Genomic DNA, 18,443 nt, shown 5'->3' with positions numbered 1-18,443 from the left:
GTAATTAAAGCAGTGTTGGAAAGCCCAGAAGGCTCACAGGAGATCAGTGTTTCTATGTTTTTTGAAAAGGAAAAAGGAGAGCAGAGATAACTGTCTTTTTGTTCACATGAATAAGTCTGCTACTTGGCTGTCAGCTGCTGTTTTGAACATACATGCTGAGCTCATGAAAAAGGTGCAACATTCCCCTCTGAAAAAAAAGTTTATGAAATGTTTCATATATCAGGTGAAACACCAAAACATGATTGTACAAAGTATCTGTCATCTGTTACTTTGTTAGGTTGATGTTAAAAGGATAGTTCGATCAAAAATGAAAAACCCTCAAGTTCTGCAGAACACAAAAGATATGTCGAAGAATGTTTCAACTGTTTTTGTTCTTATAATGAAAGTCAGTGGGGTCCAAAACAAAACTGGATCCCATTGACATTCATTGCATGGACAGAGGCCTTTTTCAAACACCATTCGTGTTTCACAGATGAAAGAAAGTCATACAGGTTTGAAACGACATGAGAATGAGAAAATTATGACATTTTTCATTTTTGGGTAAACTAACCTCATTGCTATGTAATTTATAGGGTGTGCTAGATGGTTGTTAGGGAATTACAATATGGTTGCTAGGGGTTTTATGGTTCCAAGACAAAAAAAAAAGTGCACTCACAAGTATATGTTAAATTCTCGTCTCTAAATATGGCTTAAGTGCCTCCTTTAATGAAAATCTTTGTAACTTTCAATCATTTTTATGATATGCTAGTTGACAATCTTAAAGGTGCTTTCTGTACTTTGGCGCTAGTCGAAAAAGTTTTACACATTAAGAAAAAAACGTTTGTAGTGTTACCTAAATAGTGTAAAGTACATCACATGAGATTATTATATTGAAATAATGTCATTAACTGTTGTAGAGAATCCTCAAACTCATTGGCTGCTGCTTTTGTAGACACACTTGTGAAGTAGTGTTGTTTGTTTCTTGATTAAAAGAGCAAAATTTAGAAAATGGAGCACATCTTTTTCTCTAACAGGAATTGTTATGTGTACGTTCCCGCAAGAAAACTCAAGACTACAATCGAGGCATTTCAGGGAGTAGAAAATGTAAAAAAAAAAAAAAAAACACATGATAGGTCCTCTTTAATACTTGGGAAATAGCGGTAAAAGGCAATTGTAATAGTGACGCTTATGTTAGCAAGAACCATTAAAAAATAAAGCTAAATAAATATATAAATCTAAAAAGTTAATGTTTTATGTGTCATAATTTTCAACATTCATTGCTTGTTTTAAATAGCTTTAAACTGCAGGACTCTATGGTTTCATTCTAGCCCAAGGATCATGGCAAACTTCCACTCATATTGATCCAAGACTGAGATGTTTACCTTCTGGCTGGGACCCACTTTTACAGCTTACCTCACTTTTGAGGAATGACTCCATTTTCCTTTCTGAATAATGTGGATTGTGTGTGTGTGTGTGTGTGTGTGTGTGTGTGTGTGTGTGTGTGTGTGTGTGTGTGTGTGTGTGTGTGTGTGTGTGTGTGTGTGTGTGTGTGTGTGTGTGTGTGTGTGTGTGTGTGTGTGTGTGTGTGTGTGTGTGTGTGTGTGTATTGTTGTCTGGAAACAGCACATGCTGGGATGAAAATGAGCTGTATAGTGTCAGGCAGGGCTGGGGGCCGTGTAATACAGATCAGTGTGGTGTTGTGGCCTCCTGCAGGGGCTGATGGGAGGAAACAGCTGTAAGAGTCAGAGGGGAACAGAGAAGCATACCAATACTCAGCGCTTCCTGAAGAACAGCACGCTCACTCCAAAACAACACTCTCCGACCTCTCCTTTTCAGTATACCACTTCTCTTCTAATTGCAGTTTCATTTCAGTGTCTCTTCTCTTTTCAGTTTCTCATCTCATTTTTTTCTTTCTCTTCTCAATTTGTCTCATCTTAACTCAAATGATCTCATCTCATCTCTTCTCATCTCACCTCACTTTCTCTCATCTCACCTCTTCCCATCTCAGTTCGCTGCTGTCTTCTTATATCATCTCACTTTGTATCTTCTCAATTTATTTTAATGTCATCTTAATTTAAATCATAATTTCTCAACTCATCTCTCCTCATCTTAATTTGCCTGATCTTTTCTTCTCATTCCACATTGTCTTTACTCAATTTGTCTCGTTTCAATTTTTCATGTCTTCTTATTTAATCACAGTTTGTCTACTTCTCATCTTAATTCACTGTCCTTTCTTTTCTGTCCTCTTCTCAAATCTAAGTTTGCCTGATTTCTTCTCGTGTCATTTCACTTTGTCTCATCTCTCTCTATTTACTTAGTCTCATCTTAGTTCAAATATTAATTTATCATCTCATCTCGCTGTCTGTTACCTTTTGTCTTCTCAATTTACCTCTCATCTCTCATCTAATCTCATCTCTTGTTTATTAATTTCATCTCATCTTTTACATCTTTAAAACATCATCTCATCTGGCTGTCTCTTTTCTTCTCAATTTGTCTCCTCTCTTCTCATTTCAGTTTGCCTGACCTCTTCACGCGTCATCTCACTTTTTTCTCATCTCATATCCTTATATTTCTTCTAATCTTAATTGAAATCATTATTTCTTGTCTCATTTCACCCTCGTCTCTTCTGTCCTCTTCTTGATTTGTCTCCTGTTCTCAATTCGTTTTGTCTTATCTCCTCTTGTCTCATCTCAGATTGCCTGATTTGTCTCATCTCACTTTTATTTCAAATATTCTCGTCTCTTCTAGTCTCGTTTCTCTTTTTCTGTTTTTTTTTTCAATCACTCAACTATTCTCTTTTTGACCATTTCCTTCTTTATTTGTCTGATCTATTATTGTATTGTCCTGTCTCATCTTAATGTGTCTCATCTCCTCCTGTCTCCTAACCTCTCCTTTTAGATCCTGTTCATCTGTCTTCACACTGTTTATCTTCTTAGTGAATTGCACAGATCTAGAGGGAGGGAGGGAGGGAGGAGGTCAGTGAGTTTGTCTGCTCTGATGTTGCTGTCATAACCGTTTCTTTCACAGCAACAGAGATTGTATAAAGGTTTCAGCTTTCAAAACATGTCCTGAATCAGGTGACAAGGTCAGCGTGCTTGTTTGGGTGTAGAGGTGTAAGAGGTGACCAGCACAGACTAAAACCATGCCCTTTCCTGGCATTAATGTCATCAGAGAAAACACTGTAAACCTCATACCTTCATACTCAATAGAGGAATAAAACCATAAATGTCCACGTGAAATATACAAACAAGGAATTATTTACATAAAGCTTACACTGCTGACATCTATTTAGAAGCACATGTTAATAAATGCTTAATTAACCCAACACACATCCCTTCCCAAGCAAACAGTGCTACCCTGCATTAAAATCACTTCAATGTGTCAGATTTCAAACAGGCTTCCCAGAGTTCCCCAGTAGACCCATCCTCATTTTCCTGCTCGTCTGTAGCTTCAGAAAGCTGGAACGCTAAACTTCTTAATTCCCATTGAGAACTGGCAAGGTTTGAGATCTGGCATAGTACTGTTTGTCTGTAAATTATCCCTCAGAGAGGAAGAATATGGCACGGCTGAGTTGTGTGGTGTGGTGTGGTAGTTCCTCACCACTCTCTCTGGGGGCCTTCGACATGTTGCATAAATGCAGCAGACTAAATTAATCTAATCACCATCAAATTGCACCTAATTTATATCCAACAAGCAGGAGACCAAACCCCACACCTCCTCTGATTTAGTAACCTCGGTGCATCAGAAGTAGGCTGTGGTATGCCAGACCCTGAAGCAGAACTGCCCCACGGTCCTAAGGGAGACGCTCGGCGAGCCAGATCAGAAGACAGCATGGAACACAACAATGAATCTGTTATGGGAAAGACCTCCATTTGACATTTACTCTGTGTGTTTTGGCATAGTCAATATCTTTGAAATCATTTAAGGACTTTTATTTTTAAATTCTTGGATTGTACGGTATTAACGTCATCCCAGCTATAGAAAGAAACTTCTTTCCGAGTTTAAAAGCAGGTCAACTCCTCTCAAAAAATGACTGAAAGATTTTGGAGGGGCAGACCGATTCAGAGCCTGAATATACTGTAGATATGTTTTTAAATAGAAAACTCTGTGATGGTCACTGTCTTGCGGGAAATGAAGTGCGAGGATATGGGCAGTGCGGAGGAGAGGATAAAAGGAGCTTTATGGCGTTCTGGCTTTACCTTGGTGCTGCTGGTGCTAATAGAGGTGCTGCTCCCCCATAAGCCTCCACTCCTCATCTCTGTACAGTCAGCATAGTAAACACATTGTTGCCGCGGGCAACCAAGCCGGTGACTCGGTGGGTGTTTTATTCATGCATGGTTGACAGTGACTCGTACCTCTCCCACAATTTTGGTCCTCTCTCCCTGTTCTACCCCTACACAATGCAAATCTGGTCTGATCACTCTAAATCCGTCTGCAACACAGTGCCCACTTTTCTGAAAATGAATAAATACCTGTATAACCAAGTCATTTTGCAATTTAAATTCAGCACACACTCACATAAATACAAAGACGCTAGTGATACAAGTACATTTTTTGGGGTCAGGTAAAAAAAAAAAAAAGACCTTAAATATGTAAATAAATAAAATGAATCTGTAAAATGAACAGATTTATATTTTATATAACTTCTCAATAATGAAGACTTCGCTCTTCATTATTATATATAGGAATGTGTCATCGCTCAGGCTCTGGTTTCTCAATCCTGTCAAAATAAAAGTCTGATGATTATTTATAAAAAAGGCAACTATTGGCCTATTATAGTGGCCTTGATGATACACTAGTCGATCACTAATATCAATTCTTACTATTTATTAGTAATTCACATACTTTAATATTATGTATTTTTAGTTAATGTATGGATTTGAAGCCTAACAGCATATAAATATAAAATCTAATCAAATTAGAATACAATGAACTGAAATTTGATTTAATTCGATTTGATTCAGTTTCTGAATTTGGATTCAGATTCATATTCGGATTCTAAATTCGGATTCCAAATTCAGATTTGCTTTCAGATTCTGCATTTGGATTGAATTTGCATTAGAATTCTACATTTAAATTTCTGACTCAGACTCTACATTCGGATTTCGTATTCTAACTCGGATTTGAATTTGAAATCAAAACCGAATCCAGATCCAAGACCACATTGCAAATGTGAATCAGAAAATAAGTGTCATACTCAAAAGCGTTTGTGAAACCACCACTTATGTAAACACTTGACTGAAAGATTTTTCCCGACTTCATGAAGCACTGTGTGAAAAACCATGAGTAAAAGAACATTGATGTATACCTGACATATGGCCATTTTATGCATTGACTCATGGTTCAACTGGCTTAAATTTGAAGCCACAAGCAGACAGAGGCCCATTAAGACATAAAACACCATGCTTCAGTCATTCAACCAATCAGAACTCTGCCGGAGGGTGTTAAGACCTGTCAAAACACATGAGTTCTCAGAAAACCTGTCATATGGCTGATGTGCTTTTATAAAAAATCCCTTTGAAATGGTATATATGTCTCTTGTTTGAAGTTTCCATTTGTGAAGGCGGGTCTCCTCAGTGTTGCGTGCCTCATCTCATCTATACTTAACACTCTTTCTGACCCAGGGCATGGCCTCAGAAGGTTGAATGGGCTTTTAGGTCAATGAGAATCTGTGAGGGGAAAACCTGGGATGACAGAACACATACGCAAACACGTTTGAAGTGAAGTGTCACTGGCCGTGATTCTCTCAATGGTGTGATTCGTTCCTTGATAAATATTTCATCCCAACTACTTTCTTCACTTACGGTCAAATGTAAACACACTAATCCAGCCTGTATAGACCAAACCTCTGTTAAAGAGCATCAGCTGGGCTCTGCTCTCAACGCAGATCACCTTGGGCGCATAGAACATCCTTTGATTTCACTTCCACACTTCTTCTGCCCATTCCACACCTCACTGCTGTCCCTAACCCCACAGGTGAGAGTTGCGAGACTAAATGGGATTTCATTCAATGCTCCTTTCGGACGTTGCCATGGAAACCCAGACAATAACAGCATGCGGAGTTACATGTGGCTTTGTGTATGCTGGTTGTCGCTGAGGCATCATGGTAGTGAAAAACAGGAGGCTATTGTGCGCAGCCCTAGGGAGTGGCATTGACATTCGCTTTAGCAGGATGCACTCTCAGCTCTATTATAACAAGATCCATGGCAGAGTGCCTCAACACAATACCAGCCTACTTCTATGGAAGACTCGTTGTCCAGGAGTGATTCATCACCAAAACTGTGGGGACTCACTGGTTACAAGGTGGACAAAGCTAAGCAGGACACAGACATGGAAAAGAAAGGTCGGAAAACCAGGATTCCTAAAGTGAACGTAATTGGAATGTCTCATGATGTAAATATACAACCGGTCTGGATCACCTTCCAATGAATGTGTTGGCTGCATGCCGTAGGGTAATTTCCTTGTGCTGCTGCTGTGTGTGTGTGTGTGTGTGTGTGTGTGTGTGTGTGTGTGTGTGTGTGTGTGTGTGTGTGTGTGTGTGTGTGTGTGTGTGTGTGTGTGTGTGTGTGTGTGTGTGTGTGTGTGTGTGTGTGTGTGTTCACAGATGCATCATTACAGCCAGGGTCACTGCAGAGCGAAGCAGGGGACTCCTTTTAACAGACAGACAGCCACTGCTCAGGAACCCCACCTTCATCCACCTCAAACTGGAAGACCTCATCTCTGCCTGCTGCCCAGACTAACAAGCTACAATGTACTGGAATATAAACAGGAAAAAGCGCAAGACTCAGGGAAAGAACAATGGTGTCAAACTGAGACAGTAGTGACTGAAACTCTGAAATCTAGAAATTATTTGAAAACCATGCTCTGTGCAACTGCAGGTGGAAGGAACTACATTGCCTGATGGATTTTCTTCTATTTTATTTTCCTTTTCTGAAGCACAACTCTTAAAGAGTGGTGCTTACTAAGTATGCTAAAGCTAAATCATACTTTTAAATAAAAAATACTTTTATTTACTACTAAACGGCTAAAAACAACAGTAGTTTGTCTAAATAAAGGAAAAACACTGAAAACTAAAACTGATAATTTAAAATAGGGATGCACAATATATTAGCCACCATATCGGTATCGGCCGATATATTAGGGTGACCACCCGTCCCGCTTTGCGTTGTACCGCACAGCATTTTTAACCCTTGTCCCGCACGTCACATAGTGAGAAAATGTCACGCATTTTCATCAGTCTGTTGTTTTTTAATTATTAAGAAGTTCTTTTGCCTTTTTAAGAAAGCATTTAATTCATTCTTTTTGCAGCTTAGTTTTTCACCTATATTTAACAGTGCTTCATCAGAAGTACAAAAACAACAGCCGTTTTTTAAATCCTTTCCAATGGTTGAAAGGAAAGGAGTAAACACGGTCACAGTTGTGACAGCTGTCAATCAAAATGTGGAGCGGTTATTCGTTCCATGTGTTCCCTGTCAGAAAACAAATGGATAATTCGGTAAATTAAATTTTACAGTGATGTTGAATTTAAATGACATGTAAAATAAAGACATGTTATGTTACATTTTGATTTAATGGTGTTTTCTGGAAAGGACTAAAGAACAAAGTATTTTTATCAGCTGAAAGGCAGAATACAAATGTTTTTATTAAGTTAGATAGACATTATATAACAGTTTCAGGTTATGTTTTAGTGTTGGTAACATGTACCACACAAACTAACATGTACCCACATTTGGTTTGTTGGATGGTGAACACCCTACGATAAATGTTCATTTTTTATGTTATCGTTATCGGCACAATAAGAAAATGTGGCCGATATATTAAAGCTGATAAATAATGGATTATTTGCAGCTGAGAAACTTCAGATGCACACTGTTTGCCATGATGGTTTTGAATTGCTAAAAATATGATTGGAATCACTTCAAAAAAGGAAAATACAGTTTTGTCTGTCACATAGGCTACATAAAAATATATTAAGAACATTATAATTGTGTGCTTGGGATGTGGCTTTTAAATGGTGAGACTTTTGTTTTTGTAATCAGGCTCTAAAAAATTATATACAAATTTGGATTCATATCTTTAGCAAATGATTATCAATTTTCATACTGTGCTTTTTCATGTTGTGATGCTTAAATTCACATGTAGCATTTTAAATTAGGGATGCACCGAAATGAACATTTTGGCCGATACCGATAATTCTTTATACCTGGAAGCCGGTAACCGATAAGCCATGAATATCAACTTTCAAGTATAAAGAATTATCGGTTATCGGCACAGATGTTCATATCGGTGCATCCCTAATTTAAAATGCTACAAGTGAATTTAAGCATCGCAACATGAAAATGCACAGTATGAAAATGGATAATCATTTTGAGATTTGCTAAAGATTGCATTTAACATGTTTTAAAATTAGTAGCATTTAAAAAAAAAAACTAAATTAAAGAATTGAGCATGCACAATTAAAGTCAGTGTGAAACAAATTGTCTTTTCTTCCCTATTGTGATGTATATCCGGGTGAAACAGTTTCTCAAACAAGAAAACAAATGTAGACTTGATTTATCCATCTGGAATTAATTGGATCTTTGTATTGTTGTCATTTGCTATTGCTGTGATACGATAGCGATTTTGCATTCCTATAAAAAACTACTCGGAAAACCTTAGCAAACATACACATTCAAAATATAAAAATCGTATTATTGCTAAAATATTTTAGATTGTAAAAGCATGCATAACTAAATTTCCCTATAAGGAAATTGGTACAAAATATTAGACATGTACTCAATTTTAATGTCCTGATCTGACAGGCATGCTTTTGTCTGAAGTAAGATCAAAGAAAAGTAATATTCAACATCTGAAATTGCATTTATAGGTTTATAGGTATCTGAATGCCTTGAGGGTTTAAAATAAAAGCTGGTAGTAAAAAAAAAAAAAAAAGAACTTACTGGAAATAAAAAAACTGTACAGCAACAAAAACACACTAAGCTGACCCACAAAGAAAGACAAAGAGCATACACCACAAATCTCCAGACTCTTCACAGTTTGTTTAGGCCAGTATCCAGACTGCACTCGCCAAACCTGTCACTCCTAGCATTTCATACTGCTGCCATGACAACCAGTTGTAAATGTCTTGGACCCCTGGTGCGCGAGCATTGCCATGTGACCCTCTCCTGTCAGGGGTCAGTCTCACTACAGATCATAAGTAAAAATGAAAAATTGAGCCATGGACAGGCATGCCTAAGAGAAGGACACAGCAAGAGAGTGATAGAGCCGGGCCACCCACTGACCGTTCATCGACTGTCTGAGGCATATTGCACACTAAAATGGTAATAAATGTCTCAAAAAAATAATAAGCTTCTATATATGATTGGCTGGCTTTACACAGTAAGTATGTATGTTTTTAAATCACTTTGCCAACATTTGTGAGGTTGATGACATCAATTATTATTTTAAGACATTTTTATCTCACTAATTGCTTATTACTATGTGTATTAAGCATTTTATATCATTTTAATCATAGTTATTTCTCTTATTTTATCTATTGCATTTTATTTTATTATTCTTTTAATTCTATATTATACTCTAACCACACTCTATATTATACTCTGTTGTGTTCTCAAAGTTATACCGAATTTTAGATTCCCTGCCCCTAAATGTCACATTACAATAAATTGTTGGTCACTTTGGACCTTGGATGTCACATGTTGCCCAATTTCAGCCAAATTTCCATATAATACATATAACTGTAAATTGTGTGACATATATGTCAGAAACATCCTAAAACATGCAAGTGATTTAAATACTAATGACTATGTATGTGACAACTGTCAGACAATCTCTTCCTGTCTAAATGGGAAGTTTTTGGCCAGAATAATCTGCAATGTGACCAGTTTGACTACACTGCCTTGTTTTATTGAAAATTTCAAATCAGATCCAGTCCTTTTGAATGCTTCTATTCAACCCACATATTAAAGGCTTCCACCGTTCGAATTACAGGTTACTATTAAACCTGATTTCCCAAAAGCATGTAAATTACATAACACCTCATATATTTGGCAGAGCGCACAGGTGGTGGACAGCCTCTTTATTATTAAGGGACTTTGCTAGAACAAGGAGAGGTGTGTGTCTGCTTATGAGCTGTAAAGACAGACTTTTATTTAAGCGGTTATTGAACTCTCCCCATCAGATGACTCAGGGCGCCAGCTGTCTCTCTTCTCACCTTAGTGTGGACAGGTGTGGGGCCACCTGCCACGCACCTGCTCCTCGCACTGTCCTGCCGTGCAGGTGCGCTGCCCCTGAATGAGAATAGGCCTACTTTCACTCCCTCACTTTCTCTGGCTCTAGCTCTACTTATATCATATTGACATCTAAATTTCACTTTCTTATCTCTAATGTCCTGTCTTTGCTGCATCAGATTTAGCAAACACTCGCATACTTACAATAACACAGATGTCAGTCCATCATACAGATGCCCCAGGCCACCTCACACAGATGTTCAGGTAGAGTGCGTTGCATGTAGACAGGGTCACTCAAACAAGTAGGACAGGCCAAGCTGGCATCCAACAGCTTATGTGAATTCCCATGTGACATCCACTTTACACCTGGAAACTGGGCATCACAAATGGATCAGGTTTGGCAAAATGCATATATTTATCTATGAATTATGTGTAGTATCTCACAAAACAAATTAAAATAGTAATGAGCATGAATGTGTGTCCTGCGTTTGAAAATATGCAGTCTCCCGCAAATCATTTTTAAAGCTTGTGATATCACTCATGGGCAGTTTATATTGATTTAATGATGGAGAAAATCTATGCAAAACATATGTCGGCAATATGTTAGAATCATAATTTGTCAAAGCAGTGAAGCTTAATCTAATGCTAATAGCATCAACACATTAGATACTGCTTTTTCATTGAAGAGATAGTTTACTATATGAAAATTCTGCCATGAATTACTCACCCAATGGTTCCAAAACCGTATGCTGTTGTTTTATGTGTATGTATATATATATATATATATATATAGGCTATAGATGTTTTTGTAGGTGTTTTTATTTTTGACAGCACCTGGTCACATATGAAAATTCACACTTTTACAGAAAGACTAAAAATGCTAGAGTAAAAACATTAATTGGTAACTGTAAGTTACCTTACAAATTGTAAATTCTTTAATTTTCTCAGAAGTTCCCATGTGACATCTCATATGATTATATATATATATTTTTAATAGTTTTGTTTCTTATTTTTGTTATAGTATTGTAGTTAATGTAATTTAGTTAGTTTATTTTATTATTTTAGTGTCATATGTGTTATCCTGATTCATCATCTGTTTTAAAAAAAAAAAAAGTTATATCAGTACATTTACCAGTAGGCCTTCTCAGTTATCAGAGTATTATCACTAAGGCAAAAAGCAGATCTTGACCACTAGAAATGTAAAATACATGAGGAATATAAAGCAAAATATCCATGAAAATAAGGAAATAAGGGAAATATTAGGTTATATCAAGCACCAATATGCCATGCTGTAATATAATATTGACATATTTTTACAGTAAATTTCTGACACAGCTGCTTTTTTTTTCTAATTGCCAAAATTAGAAACCAGTCAATCATTTGGGATTGACATGAATATTTTATTTTTGGATGAATTAGACATTTAAGCGGGTTCAAAACACTTTCAGCCTGTTCAACATGTGCACGTATGCAAATAGACACACAGTCAAACATAATGGAGCAATAGACATAAATGGTTAACAGAGGAAGAACAGCCTCATCTGATCATTAACCAAAAAGGGGAATGCCAGATGACTTCAGTTTTGTGACCGACAAACAAATGCACGAAGTCTTCCAAAGTAGAATCAAAGTATAACGTCATCAATCATGACATGACAGGTCGAAAGTGATTCTGTCAGCACTCTCAAAAGATGTTTTATGCTAATAAGCCCTTAAGGATTTAACTGATCACAGAGATTTTAGGGTCTAGAGATAAAGAGGAAGATCTTAGGGGAAAAAGAGAGACATATGTAAATCGAAGAAGACTGGACCATAATGTTATTTTGACAAGAGTGGAAGACACATTTTGGTTCAGCCAAAATATATTTAAACAATGAGCTTTATTATGAAAGCATCTCTCCTCGGGTATCATTCACATCCATAGTACACTACTTAAGATTAAGGGTTTGTTTAAATCCCTAATTCAAGTATGAAAAACAGTAATAATAATAATTTGTCTGAGAAAAATACTAGCTTTCGCTGCTCTGTGCAAAGTATAGAAGGTAGACATTTGAAGCCAGTCTTTGTTCCAATCTTGAGAGGAAAAAAAAGTGACCATCTTGTCAAAAGACGCCTCTTGTTTTAGTGTTTAAAAGAACATGGACAAGTTTTGACAAGCTGTCAAGACACACTGCTTTTCCTCAAGGAAGAGAGTGCTTAGCTCAGCATGTGCACATTCTGACATTAAAAGCTCTACTGTCACCTATAGGATGGACAAGGAATTGCAGTAAATAGAACATCCCTCTTTCATCTAAAAAAGAAAAAATAACAGTGTAATTCAAAAACACAGTGATTTTCACCCCGTCAGTCACCTCTGATCACAAAACTATTTCAGACTAGATTTTTCTTAGAGGTGTTAATTTGATTGAATATGCAAAATTTTAAAGCTCCAAACTGAATGAGGTTGTATAAAAAGAAATAAATGCATCTACACACCTAGAAGATAATAGGACCAATTCTGGGCCCAATTCTCCCCTTCCGACAATCCTAGGTAAAGTCTCAATTATCTCGATGATTCTACAGATTAGCTTATCAGATTGTCCTGTGGTTTGTTAAGAGTGATTGAATCTGCTCAGTTGAACGTTGGGGCCGCATCGATCTCTAATTGTAAATATCCAACATGTTAAATATTTGCTATCAGAAATCCTGTTGTGTGGGGGGGAACCCTGAGCACAAACGTACACACACATGTAGATTGTAACGTGGAACAAAAACAATACCAAATCAGAAAGTGAGCTGATTGAAGAAGGAAGCATAACATGACTTCATACAAACCTTTTTCTTTTTCTTTTTTGTGAATTTTCTGTAAAAAGCAGTCAAAACACTATTATCGCCATTTTGTTCACAATGTTTGTTTACAAAAAATTCACAGAATCTGTTAGCATTGTTGTGTGCTGTCTTGGTCAAATCGAGGCACTCCACACACTATAGGAACAAAACTGTTAAATCTTTGATTTTTTTATTGTCATGTTTGTGTTCTCTCACATTTTGAAAATCTGATAAGATTTTATCAATCTTTTATTGTGTGCCAGCCTTAAGTGTTACAGAACAAGAATGGAAGTGGGGGAATGATTTGATTATTATTTTATGTGTAGTGGAAGGATGAGGGTTTTTTTTTAATCTTTGAGAGACGTGAAATAACTGCATGTGAAACCTCCTTTAGCTCTGACAGTCATAATTAATCATATAAATTGGTGTTATTAACAGCGATGCTGGAATCTGGCAGGAGATGTTTAGATAAGAGTGGCAGACATGGAAATAAACAGCATTACAGTCTGGGATGCTCGATTGCCTTGCATCATATTTTGTCTGGCTGCTTAGTCTAAGGAAGACAAGAGCATCTAGCATATTTAACAGAGCTGAGTTCTCGTCAGGTCAGTTAGAGCCGTGTGCAGACTGAGTCTTAATGACACACACACACACACACACACACACACACAAACACACACACACACACACACACGCACATGCACACACGCACACACACATCTCCTGTTTAACTCCCTCCACTGCAGTAATAAAACACACCCAGCCAGCACCATTAACACTTGCTTATGGGAAGGTAAACCAGTTAAAAACTGCAGTGTTGGGCACATCAAGCCTGACAAACTACATGCAGTTACTCACCTCACGTCGTTCCAAACCTGAATGTAGCTGTTTTTTTTGTTTTTCTTCACAAAAGGGAAAATTTGGGAGCATCAGATGTTCATAGTGATCATGGGATGTCATGCTTAAAAAAAAAGTCACCATAAAAACATCATAACAAAAACACTACTAATTATTTAACACTGTTGATATACACTCACCTAAAGGATTATTAGGAACACCATACTAATACTGTGTTTGACCCCCTTTCGCCTTCAGAACTGCCTTAATTCTACATGGCATTGATTCAACAAGGTGCTGAAAGAATTCTTTAGAAATGTATAGGATAGCATCTTGCAGTTGATGGAGATTTGTGGGATGCACATCCAAGGCACGAAGCTCCCGTTCCACCACATCCCAAATATGCCCTATTGGGTTGAGATCTGGTGACTGTGGGGGCCATTTTAGTACAGTGAACTCATTGTCATGTTCAAGAAACCAATTTGAAATGAGTCGAGCTTTGTGACATGGTGCATTATCCTGCTGGAAGTAGCCATCAGAGGATGGGTATATGGTGGCCATAAAGGGATGGACATGGTCAGAAACAATGCTCAGGTAGGCCGTGGCATTTAAACGATGCCCAGTTGGCACTAAGGGGCCTAAAGTGTGCCAAGAAAACATCCCCCACACCATTACACCACCACCACCAGCCTGCACAGTGGTAACAAGGCATGATGGATCCATGTTCTCATTCTGTTTACGCCAAATTCTGACTCTACCATCTGAATGTCTCAACAGAAATCGATACTCATCAGACCAGGCAACATTTTTCCAGTCTTCAACTGTCCAATTTTGCTGAGCAAATTGTAGCCTCTTTTTCCTATTTGTAGTGGAGATGAGTGGTACCCGGTGGGGTCTTCTGCTGTTGTAGCCCATCCACCTCAAGGTTGTGCGTGTTGTGGCTTCACAAATGCTTTGCTGCATATCTCGGTTGTAACTGCCGCATACTGGATGTTTTTTCCTTTTCACACCATTCTTTGTAAACCCTAGAAATGGTTGTGTGTGAAAATCCCAGTAGCTGAGCAGATTGTGAAATACTCAAACCGGCCCGTCTGGCACCAACAATCATGCCACGCTCAAAATTGCTTAAATCACCTTTCTTTCCCATTCTGACATTCAGTTTGGAGTTCAGGAGATTGTCTTGACCAGGACCACACCCCTAAATGCATTGAAGCAACTGCCATGTGATTGGTTGATTAGATAATTGTATTAATGAGAAATTGAACAGGTGTTCCTTTAGGTGGCTGTATAATCTTTAGCAAATCTTATATTCAGTGCCTGAATGCCTAAATTCACTTGTAGCATAAAAAATAAAAAAATCCACAATGTAGAATAAAATGTTAATTTCAGACATTTAATTGTTATCAGGCATAACATCAGAATAATTATCAGTTTATTAGAATAGGCCATGATATTAATACCTGTGCATCCCAAATTATATAGGGTACTACATAGTGCTGCAGGGATGATGTATTTTTGTTCGGATAATTTTTTTTTTTTTTTTTTTTAAGTTATTTTTGTAATGAGTTGGAATTTTAACACTGCTTGCAGTGGTTAACACAGGAAAAAATATTTACTCAGGATATTTTTATTAGGGCTGGGTAAAAAAAAAATAGATTTCTCGCTTTTAATCGATTCTCATCTTGATGAACCGATATTGATTCTTAAATCGCAAGAATAGATCTTTTGGTCTATGCTCTTTTCAGTTGGATGAATGAACAAAACATTATAGTGTGCCTCCCATCTAATAAATCACAATAAGATTTGTTTTTTGTTACTTTTTATATGAAAATTCTGTCAATTTCAAAATCTGTAAATTTTATTATGAAATTCAACAAATACCGTTTAGGTATCACTGTTGCTTTTTTAGATCAAGCGAGGCAGCATGATGTGCACGTGAACTGATCATCTCTTTCTCTCTACTACTAGTTACAGCACAAAATAAACATGAATAAACATCAGAAAGTATGTTGAATGATACAGTACAACTTACTAAAATCTGTGTCATGTCTCATGTAATCGCTCAATCAGTGTTTTAACAGTGGAAATACAAGACTATCAATAAAACAGCTTGTTAACAATAGGCATGTCACATAATGTTACCTCAATAAAACCCATTCAATTTCAATAAACTTGTTAGTTAGTTAGATAAACGAACTCTAGAGAGGAGCATTTTGATAAACATATTATGCACTATATTGCATTTTCATTGAACGTTTACTTAAACTGTTCTTTCATATTTAATGTGAATAAATTCATCATCTGTCATTGAATACATCACACCATTTAAATGTTTATATTTCAAGAAACTAGTAGAAATATAATAATATCATTAAAAAAGTTATAATTATGACATTGTTAAAAACTTCTTTATATGTAAGTAGCCTATACAAATCAGTTAATTTTACGCTTATAGTAATGTACCAACAGGCGTTCCCTGTGTAGTTTACAGCATTAGTTGAGAGATAATTTTTTCCATGAGAAAATTTGCCATTTACTATACTGATACATAGCAATTTCAATTTATTGATATAAATTGAATTGAGTCTAAACTAAATTGAATCGCAAGCTCATGAATCGAAATCAAACCGAATCGTGGCATTTGTGTCAAAACCCAGTCCTAATTTCTGTTAATTTTATGATATAAAATATTCTATAAACTCATGGGTTTTTGTTGAGGGAACTAGGGTGATGCTAATTTACAGGCTCGCCTACAAACATTTTAAGGAAGAAATAAAGTCATACAGATTTGAAACAACATGAGGTTGTGTAAATAATGACATAATCTTCAAGTGCATCTTAACATCATGACACTGGCTCTAATATTTTTAATGCATATATTGTTATTATGATGTTCAGTCCACATTGGCTGAAGAATACAGATATTCAAAGACCTTAAACATAACTGAATTCCATTCGGTTCCAGTATCATTTTAAAAATGGAACCAGACCTTGATTTCCAATCCTTCTTTTGTCTCTCTCTCTCTCTCTCTCTCTCTCTCTCTCTCTCTCTCTCTCTCTCTCTCTCTCTCTCTCTCTCTCTCTCTCTCTCTCTCTCTCTCTCTCTCTCTCTCGGTCTCACTCTAAACCACTTAAGATGATTGTTGAACGCTACTCTTGCCAGTGATAACACAATAAAAAAAGAATGACTTGGCTAAACAAAAAATAAAACGATATACTCTAGACGGTGCCTGGTGAACTAAGATAAGAGTGTGTAAAAGTTGACAGGAAAGAACAGAGGGGAAAAAAAGAGGGGGGGGGGGGGGGGGGGTGTTTGAGGTGAATATTTCTCCCATTCTGTTCCTGTTTGTCATTAGACTGTATTCTACAGTACATGTTTACTGTTTATGAGTATTGGGGCGCATATGGGGCAGATGTCTAAGCACTGCTGGGCCGGAGAGAAGCAGATGTCTGTGCATGGCAGAGCTCAAAACTTTACCTTACCTCGGCAGAATCTCTGCCCCTGCAGGGGCTGAAACTGGCTGTTTGCATACACAGCATTGCAGATACCAGCATCAACATAAACACACACCTTCAGGCCTTGTCACTTAACGGTCACAAGTGTGATTACATCAGATGCAGCTTTCAGCAACAGTCCACAACTCAGATCAGCATCTATGAGTGTAATTTAATAGGTGAAGTGTGCCACCAAAAATACAAATTGATGACTGGTTTCAAACAGTTTTCCAAAATATGCCCCTCATCTAGCCAATGGGATGGTTGGGATAAATAAAAAGAGTATTCATCAAATATTCAAAGCGCTACAGTGTTTACACTTTGTTGGAATCAACAATGTCAAACTCAAAAAAAAAAATTTTATTTTATTATGTACTTACATAACAATAACAACATAAGTATCCTTAACAAAAACTAAATAAATGCATTAACTGACATACAACAGAACAACTGAAACTGTAAAAAAAGAAAGAAATTAAACTAAACTAAAACATTTTAGAAACTAAACACTGAAACAAACGTCTCGGTTACGTATGTAGGGAACGGAGACGTCTCGTCGGAGAAGTTTCCAACGAATTGGGATCACGCTAGGGAGACCAACTGCATTCAAGTGAACTAAAACGAGCCAATAAACATTGGCATGGAAGATTTGCATTTTGCGCGCCGCCTACCAGTGCGGGTATAAAGCGGAAGCAAAGCGCACACACATTTGCTTTTCGCTGAGGAGCCGGACGGTGTCCATTCCTCCGCGAAGGTACAGCAGCATGGCGACGGGACGAGACGTCTCCATTCCCTACTCAGGGAACGAGGGTTACATATGTAACCGAGACGTTCCCTTTCGTGGGAACTCCTGCGTCTCGTCAGAGGAGTTTTCAACGAATTGGGATCCCTAACAAAACGCCATGGTGCTGGCCCCTTCCAGCGCCCAGCTTAGCTACCCGCCGGAGCAGTTTCTTATTGTCTTTGGCAGGAGCTAGCTAGGAAGATCACACTGCTGTTCTGCAAGACCCTCTCAGTGGATATGGATAACACTGGGAAAGCGTGCCCAGCCTGTGGGAGGGAACGCTGCGGAAGCCCATGCCCACCAAAAGGGAG

This window comes from Siphateles boraxobius, unplaced genomic scaffold (assembly GCF_051911475.1).
Source record: "Siphateles boraxobius isolate OS27281-9 unplaced genomic scaffold, OSU_SipBor_1 35, whole genome shotgun sequence".
Classification (NCBI taxonomy): Eukaryota; Metazoa; Chordata; class Actinopteri; order Cypriniformes; family Leuciscidae; genus Siphateles; species Siphateles boraxobius.
The sequence above is the reverse complement of the archived record's forward strand: the minus strand, read 5'-3'. Positions refer to the sequence as shown.